General features: G+C 46.2%; 2 protein-coding genes across 5 annotated transcripts in view; one reads left to right on the forward strand and one right to left on the reverse strand.

The window, feature by feature from the left end:
* LOC134353936 (uncharacterized) overlaps positions 1 to 12451 on the reverse strand; it is a 431517-nt gene that overhangs the window by 194624 nt on the left and 224442 nt on the right. The window lies entirely within an intron of this gene.
* LOC134353935 (synaptotagmin-1-like) overlaps positions 1 to 12451 on the forward strand; it is a 142918-nt gene that overhangs the window by 6852 nt on the left and 123615 nt on the right. The window contains exon 1 of one of the 3 annotated variants that reach the window (XM_063062500.1): positions 4691 to 4796. The exons of the other annotated variants lie outside the window; for them this stretch is intronic. The gene's annotated coding sequence lies outside the window, so the exon portion shown is untranslated. Of the gene's footprint in view, positions 1 to 4690; positions 4797 to 12451 lie in introns of those variants that run through there. 3 annotated transcript variants of the gene reach the window in all.

The raw sequence follows: 12451 nt of genomic DNA on the forward strand, positions 1-12451 counted from the left end.
GAGTAAGAAGCCCAAGTCATATGTCTCAGTATCACAATGGAATAAAGTTCTCAAATGGCAGGGCTAGGCAACCGTGACTGACAAAGGAAGTTAAGGACCATATAAAAGCCAAGGAAAGGGCATAAAAGATAGAAAAAGTGAGAAGTTGGATGATTGGGAAGCTAATAAAATCTGACAAAAGGCAACTGGAAAAGCTGTAAGAAGGGAGAAGATGAAATATGAGGGCAAAATAGCCAATAATATAAAGCAGGATACCAAAAGTTTTTTCAGTTATGTATGAGTAAAAGGGAAGTGGAAGTTGATATTGGACCACCAGAAAATGATGCTGGTGAGATAGTAAAAGGGGCAAAGAAATGGCAGATGAACTTAATAGGTACTTCGCATCTGTCTTCACTGTGGAAGACACTAGCAGTATGCCAGAGGTTCATGAGTGTCAGGGAGCAGGAGTGTTACAAAGGAAAAGTGCTAGGCAAGCTCAAAGGTCTTAAGGTGAATAGGTCACCTGGGCCATATGGACCACATCCTAGAGCCCTGAGAGGTTGCTGCAGAGATAATGGGTGCATTGGTCATGATCTTTCAAGAATCACTTGATTCTGGCATAGTCCCAGAGGACTGCAAATGTCACTCCACTCTTTAAGGAGGGAGGAAGGCAAAAGAAAGGAAATTATAGGCCAGTTAGTCTAACCTCAGTGATTGGGTAAGTGTTGGAGTCCATTATTAAGGATGAGGTTTCAGGGTACTTGGAGTCTAATGATAAAATAAGTCAAAGTCATTATGGCTTCTGTAAAGGGAAAGTTTGCCTGACAAATCTGTTAAGAGTTCTTCAAGGAAGTAATAAGTAGGGTGGACAAAGGAGAGGCAGTGGATGTCATTTACTTGGATTTTCAGAAAGCATTTGATAAGGTGCCACACATGAGGCTGTTCAGCAAAATAAAACCCTATGGCATGGATAGTGGAATGGCTGACAGGCAGGAGACAGCAAGTGGGAATAAAAGGGACCTTTTCTGGTTGGCTGCCAGTAACTAATGGTGTTCCTCAGGATCAGTATTGGGGCTGCTACTTTTCACATTGTTTGACAATGATTTGGATAATGGAATTGATGGCTTTGCAGATGATACAAAGACAGGTGGAGGGGTAGGTAGTGCTGAGGAAGCAATGCGATTGCAGTAGGACTTAGACAAATTGGAAGAATGGGCAAAAATGTGGCAGATGGAATAGAGTGTTGGGAAATATATGATAATGCATTTTGGTGAAAGGAACAATAATGTAGACTATTATCTAAATGGGGAGAAGTTTCAAACATCAGAGGTGCAGAGGGACTTAGCGGTCCTGGCACAAGGCTCCCAAAAGGTTAATATACAGGTTGAGTCTGCGGTAAAGAAGGCAAGTGCAATGTTGACATTTATTTCAAGAAGAATAGAATATAAAAGCAAGGAGATAATGCTGAGCCTTTACAAGACACTAGTCAGGCTGCACTTGGAGTATTGTTGACAGTTTTGGGCCCCATATCTCAGAAAGGATGTGTTGTCATTGGAGACAGTCCAGAGAAGGTTCACGAGGACAACTCTGGGAATAGAGGGGTTAACATATGAGTAGCGTTTGGCAGCTTTGGGCCTGTACTCACTGGAGTTTAGAGGAATGCCGGGGCGGGGATGGATCGCATTGAAACTTACCGAATGTTGAAAGGACTACATAGTGTGTATGTGGAGAGGACATTTCCTATGATGGGGGTATCCAAAACTAGAAGACACAGCCACAAAATAGAGGGGTGACCCTTTAGAACAGAGGTAAGGAGGATTTTTTTTAAGCCAGAGAGTAGTAAATCTGTGGAATGTCCTGCCACAGATTGCAGAGGAGGCCAAGTCAGTGGGTATACGTTTCCTGAATGGTCAGGTCACTAAAGGATATGGCGAGAAGACAGGTGTATGGGGTTGAGTGGGATCTGGGATCAGCCATGATGGAATGGCGAAGCAGACTTGAGGGGCTAAATCACCAAATTCTGTTCCTATGTCTTATGGTCACTGAACCAAGACCAGGCAAACAATCACTCAACCTGGGCCAAGGCCAGGAAAGTGACCACCCACGCTGGGCCAAGGCCATGAAAATGACCATCCAACCTGTGCCAAGGCCAGGAAAGTGACCATCCAACCTGGGCAAGGCCAGGGGAATGACTGCCTCCACCAGCCAGCGTTTGATTACCTGCCCATGTGACCAACCAGGGAGCCAATCGTGGAATCAGACCAGGGTAGTGACCACATGCACTGGAGCTCTAGCCACAAGAGTGACTGTCCACCCCAAACTCCTGCCAAGTGTGTGGACTCCTGCCAGGTGTGTGGACACCTGACCCAGACTCCTGCCAGGTATGTGGTCACCTGACCTAGACTCCTGCCAGGTGTGTGGTCACCTGACCCAGACTCCTGCCAAGTGTGTGGTCACCTGACCCACACTCCTGCCAAGTGTGTGGACACCTGACCCAGAATCCTGCCAGGTGTGTGGTCACCTGACCCAGACTCCTTCCAAGTGTGTGGACACCTGACCCAGACTCCCGCCAGGTGTGGTCACCTGACCTAGACTTGCTTGTGTGATGGGTATGTTTGTTTGGGTATGTTTGTTTGGGGATGATGGGAGGGTTAATCATGAGTTGACTGTGTAGTTTAGACAGCATGTTTTAAGTTGTAGCTTCAATTAAAACCTGATTTTGAGAACATTGGACTGAAAACAGAAAACAGCTTGACGCTCTTTGCCATCATCGGATTAAAGCAGTTACTATGGCATCTTCATCAGATGTTTCTATGTTTCTAATCAAGGAAGTATTATTGGTGATTTTATTGATCAACCATTTAAAACATTCATAAGACATTCTTTTTTTAGAGAAGGCAGTAATCCATTTAAAATAATTGGGTCACTGTCTGCATCAGCAAATAGAGGGTAATTTTAACTGGAACCTCTCCAAATCAAAAGCAGTTATGAATAACATGCTCCAGGAATTGGTGTCTAGTTTCTGTTCTCTCATATAATTGTGCAGGAGTCAGTGACGGGCTCTGAGAGTTCAAAGGTTATGCTGCGGCTGAAGAGAATGGCCTTGACATTGTCATGCACTCAAAACCTCGGCGTGTTATCCCACCTCAGTATCACACGGTTTCCCTGCAGCGTACTGAGAAAGACAGGCTATCTGGGGCCTGGACCTGACCTGGGGGTGCCGATGGCATCAGTGGGAGGGGAGACTGCGAGTCCCATCAACTCGTGTTTTGAGTTGAGAGAGGGGCTAGTCCTGGGCCTAGCTGTGTGTAACAGATGATCACATCGGGATGAAAAGCAGACGAGGGGGCTCGGGGGTCGGAGAGTGAGGTCTGGTCCCTGAAGTTTTTCTTGCAGAGGGGTGGAGATCAGAACCCAGCATCGATGGGTTTTCAGTGTTCAGAAGACTGGGGAAGTGGAGGGCAGAGGCGAGGGGCCACAGAAGGGAATGGGGTGAGGAGGTGAAGTGGTGGGTTGGGGGAAGGGTCATCGAGTGGGATCGCAGTACAACTTTGTATGGAGACCTTCGCACGCCTCTCTCGTGAGTGATTTCGGAGACTGTTGGCAGGAGTTATAGAGATAGAGAGAGTCCGAACACAAAATAATCTGCAGATGCTGGGGTCAAAGCAACACTCACAACACGCTGAAGGAACTCAGCAAGTCGGGGAGCATCCGTGGAAACGATGAGTCGACGTTTCGGGCCGGAACCCTTCGTCAGGAGTCCGACCAGCCTGGGACTTTATTCCTTGAAGCGTAGGAGAATGAGGGGTGACCTTTTAAAAAGGTGTAAAAACTATGAAGGACATCGATTGGGTGAATGTGCACAGTCTTTTTCCCCAGGGAAGGGGGAATCAAGAACTAGAGGGCATAGATTTTTCGTGAAAGCTGAGAGGTTTAAAAGGGACCTGAAGGACAGCTTTTTCACACATGCATACCACGCACAGAAGGTGGTACGTATGTGGACGAGCTGCCGGAGGATGTGGTTGAGATGAGCACAATAACAACACCTGGGGGTAGCGCAGCGTTCTACAGTGCCAGTGACCCGGGTTCAATTCCCGCAGCTGCCTGTCAGGTGTTTATACCTTCTCCCGGTGACCACGTGGGTTTCTTCCGGGTGCTCTGGTTTCCTCCCACAGTCCAAAGATTTACGTGCTGGTTGGACAATTGGTCATTGTAATTTCTCCTGTGATTCGGCTAGGATCAAATCGGGGGAGTTGCTGGATACGGCTCGACGGGCCGGAAGGCCTATTCCGCGCTGTATCTCAATAATTTATTTCTAAAAAACCAATACGGTACGACAGCTCGAAGTTCGGAGTTCGGAGTTCGATTCCGGCGTCCTCTGTAACAGAGCTCGTACGTTCTTCCCAAGTGCACTTGGGTTTCCTCCAGGTGCTCCGGAGACGTACAAGTTAGAAGGTTAATTCTTCATTGTAATTTAACCTGTGGTTAGGCTAGGGTTAACTCGGCGGGTTCCTGAGTGGTGCGGCTCCGAGGGGACAGAAGAGCATGGGCAAGTGGAACTGGCCCAGTTGGGCACCATGGTGATGGGCCAAATGGCCTGTTCCGTGCTGTATAACTCAGTAATGATGATGGCTCCTGCGAGCTGGGTGGACCGCTTTCCCAGTGGAGAGATGCGTGCGCTCGGCGCATTGTCACTCGCTGGGCGGCGGGAACAGAAATAATGCGGGTAAGACCCAGCTAACTGGCCTGGAACAACTGGAGAACGTTAGCCACTGCATTTCTGTCTGGGAAAGGGCTAGCATGTTGGGAGTGCTGAGGTAATGAATTCACTTAACTTTCATCTCTTGAAGTCGCAAAGTATTTGAGCAAATGACACCGCGTTCGGTCAGTGCTTGGCTTTGGTTTTAGTGTATCAAAACCTTCCTTTGACATCAGGGACAGGAAGAGTTGTGTGACTCTGGATATCGAGGAGACTCAGCGGGTGATCGCGGACCCTCCGGAAGGTGGGCTCGGCCAGTGACCGAGCGTGAAGTCACACAACCAGCAGGTTGGGGAAGGGTTAAACCAGGAAACTCCGAGCTTCTGCGGAGAGAGAACGACGGAGTTAGCGCTTCGGGTTGAAGACCTCTCATCAGAAGAGAAATTTAGGTGTTGAATGGAAAATTGGGAGAAACCTCTAGCCAATTGTGTGGGTGACGACTAACAATGCACATAACTACAGCCAGGGTGACAGTCAGTAATCCACAGCTCTCCTCTATTCCCTCTGCACTGTCTACACTTTCCCAAGCCACTAATTCAAGTATCTCTTGCTTCTTGGTGCATTCATCAGTGATTTCCTTTTAATGTTTAATGTCCCCGCATAAAACAGAACTCCGAGCCATTTCCCGGCCGCGTGAACCGTGACTAGCTGTGGCTGGATTCCCTTCACTGGCCGATTCTGTGCACCAGATCGTCATTCTGTCCCTTTCACGTGTCGGTTCCACCTCCGGCCACTTCCCCATTGCCTTCCGACGCGTCCGGGCCGTCATAGCCCAGGGTTCTTACCGCCCCCGCCCCCGCCCGCCCGCCCGCCCGCAGTTGAGGGGACGCGAGAAGAGATTTGTAAAGGAGTGCCATTTTCAGAAGGTTAATTCTCGCTAATTACAGATATCACATTTCACCGACTTGCGTTGAGCTTTACAGCTTCTGAAGGACTAGAAACTGCAGATAATCACTGAGATCCCACACCAGTTCGTCACGAGTGGTTGCTCCAAGTAGTGATTTCTTTATTAATCCTGGCTGTTCTGTGTAATTCTGGCAGGCTGCCTGCACTCGTTCCCGGTACTAATCTCACGCACATCCTTGCCTGCTGCGATGCCCTCACCCAATGTTGGTACAGGACACCTGCCTTCCGCAGCCCTTTAGCCAGTCGTAACCTCTAGAACCGCAACTCAGGAGGTTGAACCCAAGCACGTCTCTACACTGCCTGGGAAGCTCGACTCTCTCAGGCACCTCTTACCCTTTCAACAATCTCACATTCAGGAGCACTTCAAAGCAGCTTAGATTAATTTAATTCACCTAAAATTATTTTTTTTTAAATAGAGAAGCAAGTCAATTAATTTAAACATAAATATAAAGTGAAATAGAGGCGAATAAGCCCACACACACAGCACTGGAGGAACTCAGCAGGTCGGGCAGAATCTATGGAGAAGAATAAACAGTCCACGTTTCAGGCCGAGACTCTTCTTCAGGACTGAGAAGGAAGAGAGAAGATGCCTGGATAAAAAGGTGGGGCGGGGGAAGGAGGGGAAGGTGATAGGTGAAGCCGGGTGGGTGGGTAAGGCCAAGGGCTGAAGAAGAAAGAATCTGATAGGACAGTAGGAGAAAGGGAAGGAGGAGGGGATCCAGGGGGAGGTAATAGGCAGGTGAAAAGTGAAAGGTCAGAGTGGGGAATAGAGGAAGGGGAGGGGGAATTTGTTCACTGGAAGGAGAAATTGAAATTTACGCCATCAGGTTGGACAGTGCCCGTGCAGATTAAAAGGCAAATAAAGAAGGGTTTGACATGAGGGATGGTAGCCTGTTGTGTACAACTGAGGGGTGGAATGTGATGGTGACTTCAGGTATGAAAGAGGACGTGAGATCGCCATTGCCTGATCTCCAACGTCGTTCCACATGTGGAGGAGGACTTCAGATCACCATTGCCTGATCTCCAACGTGGTTCCAGATAACCATATAACAATTACAGCACGGAAACAGGCCATCTTAGCCCTTCTAGTCCATGCCGAACTCTTACCCTACCCTATTCCCACTGACCTGCACTCAGCCCATAGCCCTCCATTCCTTTCCTGTCCATATATCTATCCAATTTAACTTTAAACAACAACATAGAACCTGCCTCAACCACTTCTGCTGGAAACTCATTCCACACAGCTACCACTCTCTGAGTAAAGAAGTTCCGCTTCATGTTACCTCTAAACTTTTGTCCTCTAATTCTCAACACATGCCCTTTTGTTTGAATCTTCCCCACTCTCAGTGGAAAAAGTCTAACCATGTCAACTCTATCAATCCCCCTCATAATTTTAAACACCTCTATCAAGTCTCCCCTCAACCTTCTACGCTCCAAAGAATAAAGACCTAACTTGTTCAACCTTTCTCTGTAACTTAGGAGATGAAAACCAGGCAACATTTTAGTAAACCTCCTCTGTACTCTCCCAATTGTATTGACATCCTTCCTATAATTTGGTGACCAGAACTGTACACAATACTCCAGATTTGGCCTTACCAATGCCAAATTGTTGTGGAAAAGGGCGTGAGGATCACCATTGCCTGATCTCCAACATGGTTCCAGATGTGGAGGAGGGTGTGACATGGTCCATTGCCTCATCTCCAGATGTGGAGGAGGAGGTGAGATCACCATTGCCTGATGTCCAATGTGGTTCCAGATGTGGAGGAGGGCGTGAGATGCTCAATTGCCAGATCTTTAGCGTAGTTCCACATGTGGAGGTACAGGAGTCAGAAGATCCACACTTCAAGGTTCAACAGCTACCTCTTCCTCACTGCCATCAGTTCCTTGAGCCCACCTCAAGATCCCTCACAGCACTTCAGTCTATATTTCATTACCTGTCTCTCAACTTGCACTAAAGCATTTAAGTTTTTTTTGTGTGAGATATGAAGAATTTATGTTAATTTAACTTTGATATCAACAAAAGTTTGTCGGGTTTGTGATATACTGCAGAAAGCAAACTTTCATGCCATTTTTACCCTGGGTCTGCATAATGCCTATGGCAATAAACCGGACCTTAAACACTCGTGAGTGTTGAGAGAGCTAAGGCTTTCCTTCTTTGAAGCGAAGGAAGATAAGAGGTGACGATAGAGGTATACAAGATGATAAAAGGCATCAGGGTTCTTTTGAAGACCCTGAGCTGCAGTTACATGCTGACTTCGGTTCTTTGCGGGAATGGGACCGGTTTTCTGGGTTTCAGGACTGGCCGTTGTTCGGCACGCCAAGGGTTCAGCCTGAGAGTCCGGCTCGAATTCGGAAGCCCAAGGGTGGATCAAGGGTCGGTGTCACGGCAGGAGACCCGTGTATCATCGGGGGAGTCGGGATATCTGCTGTGGGCCTGAAGACCTGAGATCTTTGTGATCTTCAGGCACAGAGCTCGAAAAAAGCGACATAACAGACTTTTATCATCGTAAACCAGCAAGTTGTCAGGTCTCCCCGCTCACTGGGAAAATGGAGACACCTTTTTCTCCCTTATTAGGGAGAGAGAATCTGCAGTATGTCCAATGACGGGTGTAACGCGAAGTCTTTGGGGCAACTGCAAGTCTGTGTCTTTGCTATTACTTTCTTCACGCTTAAGTGTTTGGTGACAGCCAATGCTTGCTTTTTTCGCCGGTGGGGGGAGGGGGGATTCTTGCTCGCTGCTGATTACATACGGGAGGGAGGGGAGCTGGGGGCACTTTGGGGTTCTTACGTTTATCTATCATTCATTCTTTGAATTGTGGGGAACTTCTCTGTTTTTGTGGATGTTTGCGAAGAAAAAGCATTTCAGGATGTATATTGTATACATTTCTGTGACATTAAATTGGACCTTTTGTTTGACAGCCAGAGGCTTTTTTTTTCCAGTTCAAAAATGGCTAATATGAGGGGGTATAGAGGAAAGTAAAGGGGGGGGAATGCCAGAAGTAAGTTTTTTTTACACAGTGTAGTGGGTGCTTAGCAGAATAGATGTCCGAAAGGCCTAATTATGCTCCTAAATCTTATATGTGTCTCATAACATGGAACTTGCACTCATAAGGCATAGGAGCAGAAATAGGCCATTCGGCCCATCTAGTCTACACCACACCAAGGAGTGGTGGTAGAGGTAGGTATACTTAAAAGACTCTTAGATAGGCACGTGGGTGAGAGAAGAAATGGAGGGTTATGTAAAAGGGAAGGGCAAGAGTGATCTTCGAGTTGGTTAAAGGGTTGACACAACATCACTGGCTGAAGGTCTGTTTTATATTCTATGTGAAGCACCAACAGACAGTTCCCTTTCAAAGTGCATTTATTATCAAAGTATCTATACTATATACAACCCTGAGATTTGTCTCCTTACAGGCAGCTACAAAATAAAGAAGCCCAATAGAACCCATTAAAAAAGACCGTCAAACACCCAGTGGGCAGAAATAAAAAAACAAGTTGTGCAAACAATAAAAGTAAGCAAATAACAAAGTGATTTCAGAGTCAATGGGCCAGTCATCACTGCAGCCGATCCAGGAGCTCGTTGCCAGTCATGACTGCAGCCAATCCAGGAGCCTGTTGCCAGTCACTGCAGCCAATCCAGGAGCCTGTTGCCAGTCATCACTGCAGCCAATTTAGGAACCCGTTGCCAGTCATCACTGCAGCCAATTTAGGAACCCGTTGCCAGTCATCACTGCAGCCAATCCAGGAGTCTGTTGCCAGTCACTACTGCAGCCAATCCAAGAACCCGTTAGTTGCAGGCCACAGCCTCAGTTCTGTGCAGAAACAAGTAAACCTGGCAAAGCAGTGGGCTGAACACCAGTCCGTCCATCTCCTCCAGCCCCAACATCCTAACCTTTTCAATCTGGCCCGGTGCTTAAATCATCCAAATGTTGGGTTGTTCCTTTAGAACGCATAACCACTTAGTGGGTATGAACTGGCCCAGTATGGGCCAGCACTTGTCAACCTGACCTTTGCAACCAACTGAATGGAGTTATGGTCCCTGCTGGGCAGCTGAGGGAGTGACTGTGTGCAGGATCCTAGACACTGCACTGAGATCTTCACACAAACCTGTTAAACAGAAGTAGGGTCACCCTCCTTATTGGGTTAATGTTTGGCTGTGGATCTTCCATATTTATGTCCTCGTCTGGATCACTTCAATTCATTTGAAATTTAAATGAGTAAACTGTTCAGGGGCTATTTGCGTTGTTCCTGGCTTTCGAACGCGAACTTTAAACCATCTTCCACTCTATCTTATGGCTTTTCTACTGCCTGAGTGTGAAAACTATCCTGACTGAGTACAAACAAGACAGATGACCCACTCCAGTCTCATCACTCTCAAAGCCCACCGGATAAATCCCAAGCCCACCCTTCCAGAATGAAGGATCAACTTTATTCACCATATATATTTACGGTACTTGCATTAGGGATTTGCTGTGGTGTGTTGGTCAGGGTGCAATATGCAACTGAAAAAAAGCAATGTTGAACAATTATGAGGAATAAATAGAGATAGGGCTGTAATTGTTCCTAAAACTTATAGATCAAGATGTCTTTACCTGGGAATGGGCTAGGGATAATGGAAAACCTTTGAGATTTAATTTATGAGCTAATTTTTTTTTTAATTGTTGGAGGCATGGTAATGTAAACAGGAAATAATTTAGAGCATTAATCAGGCCCCTCGCAATTATTTTCAAACAAGTCAAAGCTTCCACTGAACACTGGGATGTCACAATGTATGAATGAAAGGAGAGATGCAGTCTTCATTAGCTAGAGCAAGTATTATCTTCAATCGGAATTCAGGAAAGAATAAAGAATTATAAAAATAAGTGGCTAAAGTACAGATATGGAATAAAATGCAAATAAATGCATAAATACCAACATGTATTTACAATGTAATCAGCATTATAAAAAGTGGTTTGAAGATTTTACATTGCAGTGACTGAGATAATAGATAGAGTGGGGTAGGGAGAGGTCTAGCTAGAATGGTTGATCAGATTAACTGCTTTGGGGAAGAAACTTTTAAGATTGAGTGATTTTTTTTTGTATTAATAACCCCATAGCGCTTTCCAGAAGGGAGCTTTTGGAAAGGGCATTTTGCAAGGTAGGTGGTGTCCACAATGATTTTGTCCTGGACGCATACAAGTCCTGCAGTGATGCTGGACTTCCCTGGAGAAAGGATTTTGTTATGTACCCCCTTGATGGAGAAATAATTGTGAAAGATGAGGAGGGAGGGTGGCAGAGGAAATGGGGAGAGTGTAATTGGTTTGACATCTATTGGTCTGCCCTTGGTCTGATGTTCTTATTTAATCATGGAGGAAAGGAAATGGCCAGGAGGAAGTAGATCTCCTATCCAGAGATCAAGTCGTTAACGAAATATACAGGCTCTAATGGGTTATTTCTAGATTATGCCTCTTCTAACTTCGTACAGACGTATAGAGGCACTGAAACATCGGTTTCTTTGACGCAAAACTAAATAGATTTTGAAAATGTAATTAAGTGATTGGAGTTTTCCCCTCAATGGAAGTATACCTGTAAACCTGTATGTTTTAAACAAGGGACTGATTGATCTTTCGTGGTAGCTGATGGCATTAAGAATGAACCTCAGTGGTGTTAGGACCAGGCCGTGGTGGTAGGTTCTTGGAAGTCCACCTATCAAAGAACATGTATGTTACCTTGAGATTCATCTCCTTGCAAGCATTTACAGGAAAATTAAGAAATAGAATAGAATTTATGAAAAATTACACATAAACAAAAATTGACAATCAAGCAATGTGCATAAGACGACCTTTTGGATGATCCAAGTGTAGGATGGGCTCATGCTGAATGTGTTCCCCCACCAGTGCTCCCAGCCCATGTACGTACCTGATTGTGATGTAGCTCTCACTGGTGGTCATGCTTCAGGCAATGCTTCACAAAGGCTGTATCCTTGGACACCCTGACTGAATCAAAGCTGGAGCAGTGCCCAGATATCTCAACGCTGCCAGTAATGGTCTGTAAATACCTCTGACAGCTGTTACAATTGACATAATTAACATTTGGCTTCTTCCCCCTTCCTTTCCAGTCCTGATGAAGGGTCTCACCCTGAAATATCAACTGCTGACTGCATGACCTCCTGAATTCCACCAGCATTTTATGTGTGGCATTCTGGATTTCCAGCATAAGCAGAATTTCTTGTGTTGATAATTTGAGGCCTCGCCTTTGGTCGGGTTGGAACATGGATGTTGCGTCCCAGTTGTGTATGTGATGCACAAGGCAGTACCCAAGCCAGGCAGTACGATATGGAGAGCAAGCTGATGCCCATGTAGCAGGCTCCCCCTCTCCACACATCTGATGAATCTAAAGGAACCTAATGCAGAGACCAATACAGTCTGGCACAAGTGACATCGCAAGAATTGCCAATCAGCATTGAACTCAACGTAGAACTGCCTCTCCAGATTTTTCCCTTGGGATTTACTCCCAAAGCCTTCCCATGAGTGAGTATAGCTACAAGGCAGCATAAGTTTGAGATCAGAGTTTTCCTTCTCCTAGATGAGCTGCCAATCATGGCTGACAAGCCCCATTTGCCCGAAGCGAGTGGTTTTAAGATGCCAGTAACCCACCTTTCCACTCCTCCTGTCAGTAGAAACGGTTCCGTAAGGCTTAGTAGCTCAGCCCCATGTGAAGGCCAGGAGCTGGACTTGGTTGTCAGATGTTATTTGAGATGCACGTCATTGGGAGCATTTAAAAGGTAGTGGGAGTTTATCCACACACCCCGGCTATGACAGCATTAAG

The sequence above is a fragment of the Mobula hypostoma genome, chromosome 11, assembly GCF_963921235.1.
Source record: "Mobula hypostoma chromosome 11, sMobHyp1.1, whole genome shotgun sequence".
In the NCBI taxonomy this organism is placed as follows: Eukaryota; Metazoa; Chordata; class Chondrichthyes; order Myliobatiformes; family Myliobatidae; genus Mobula; species Mobula hypostoma.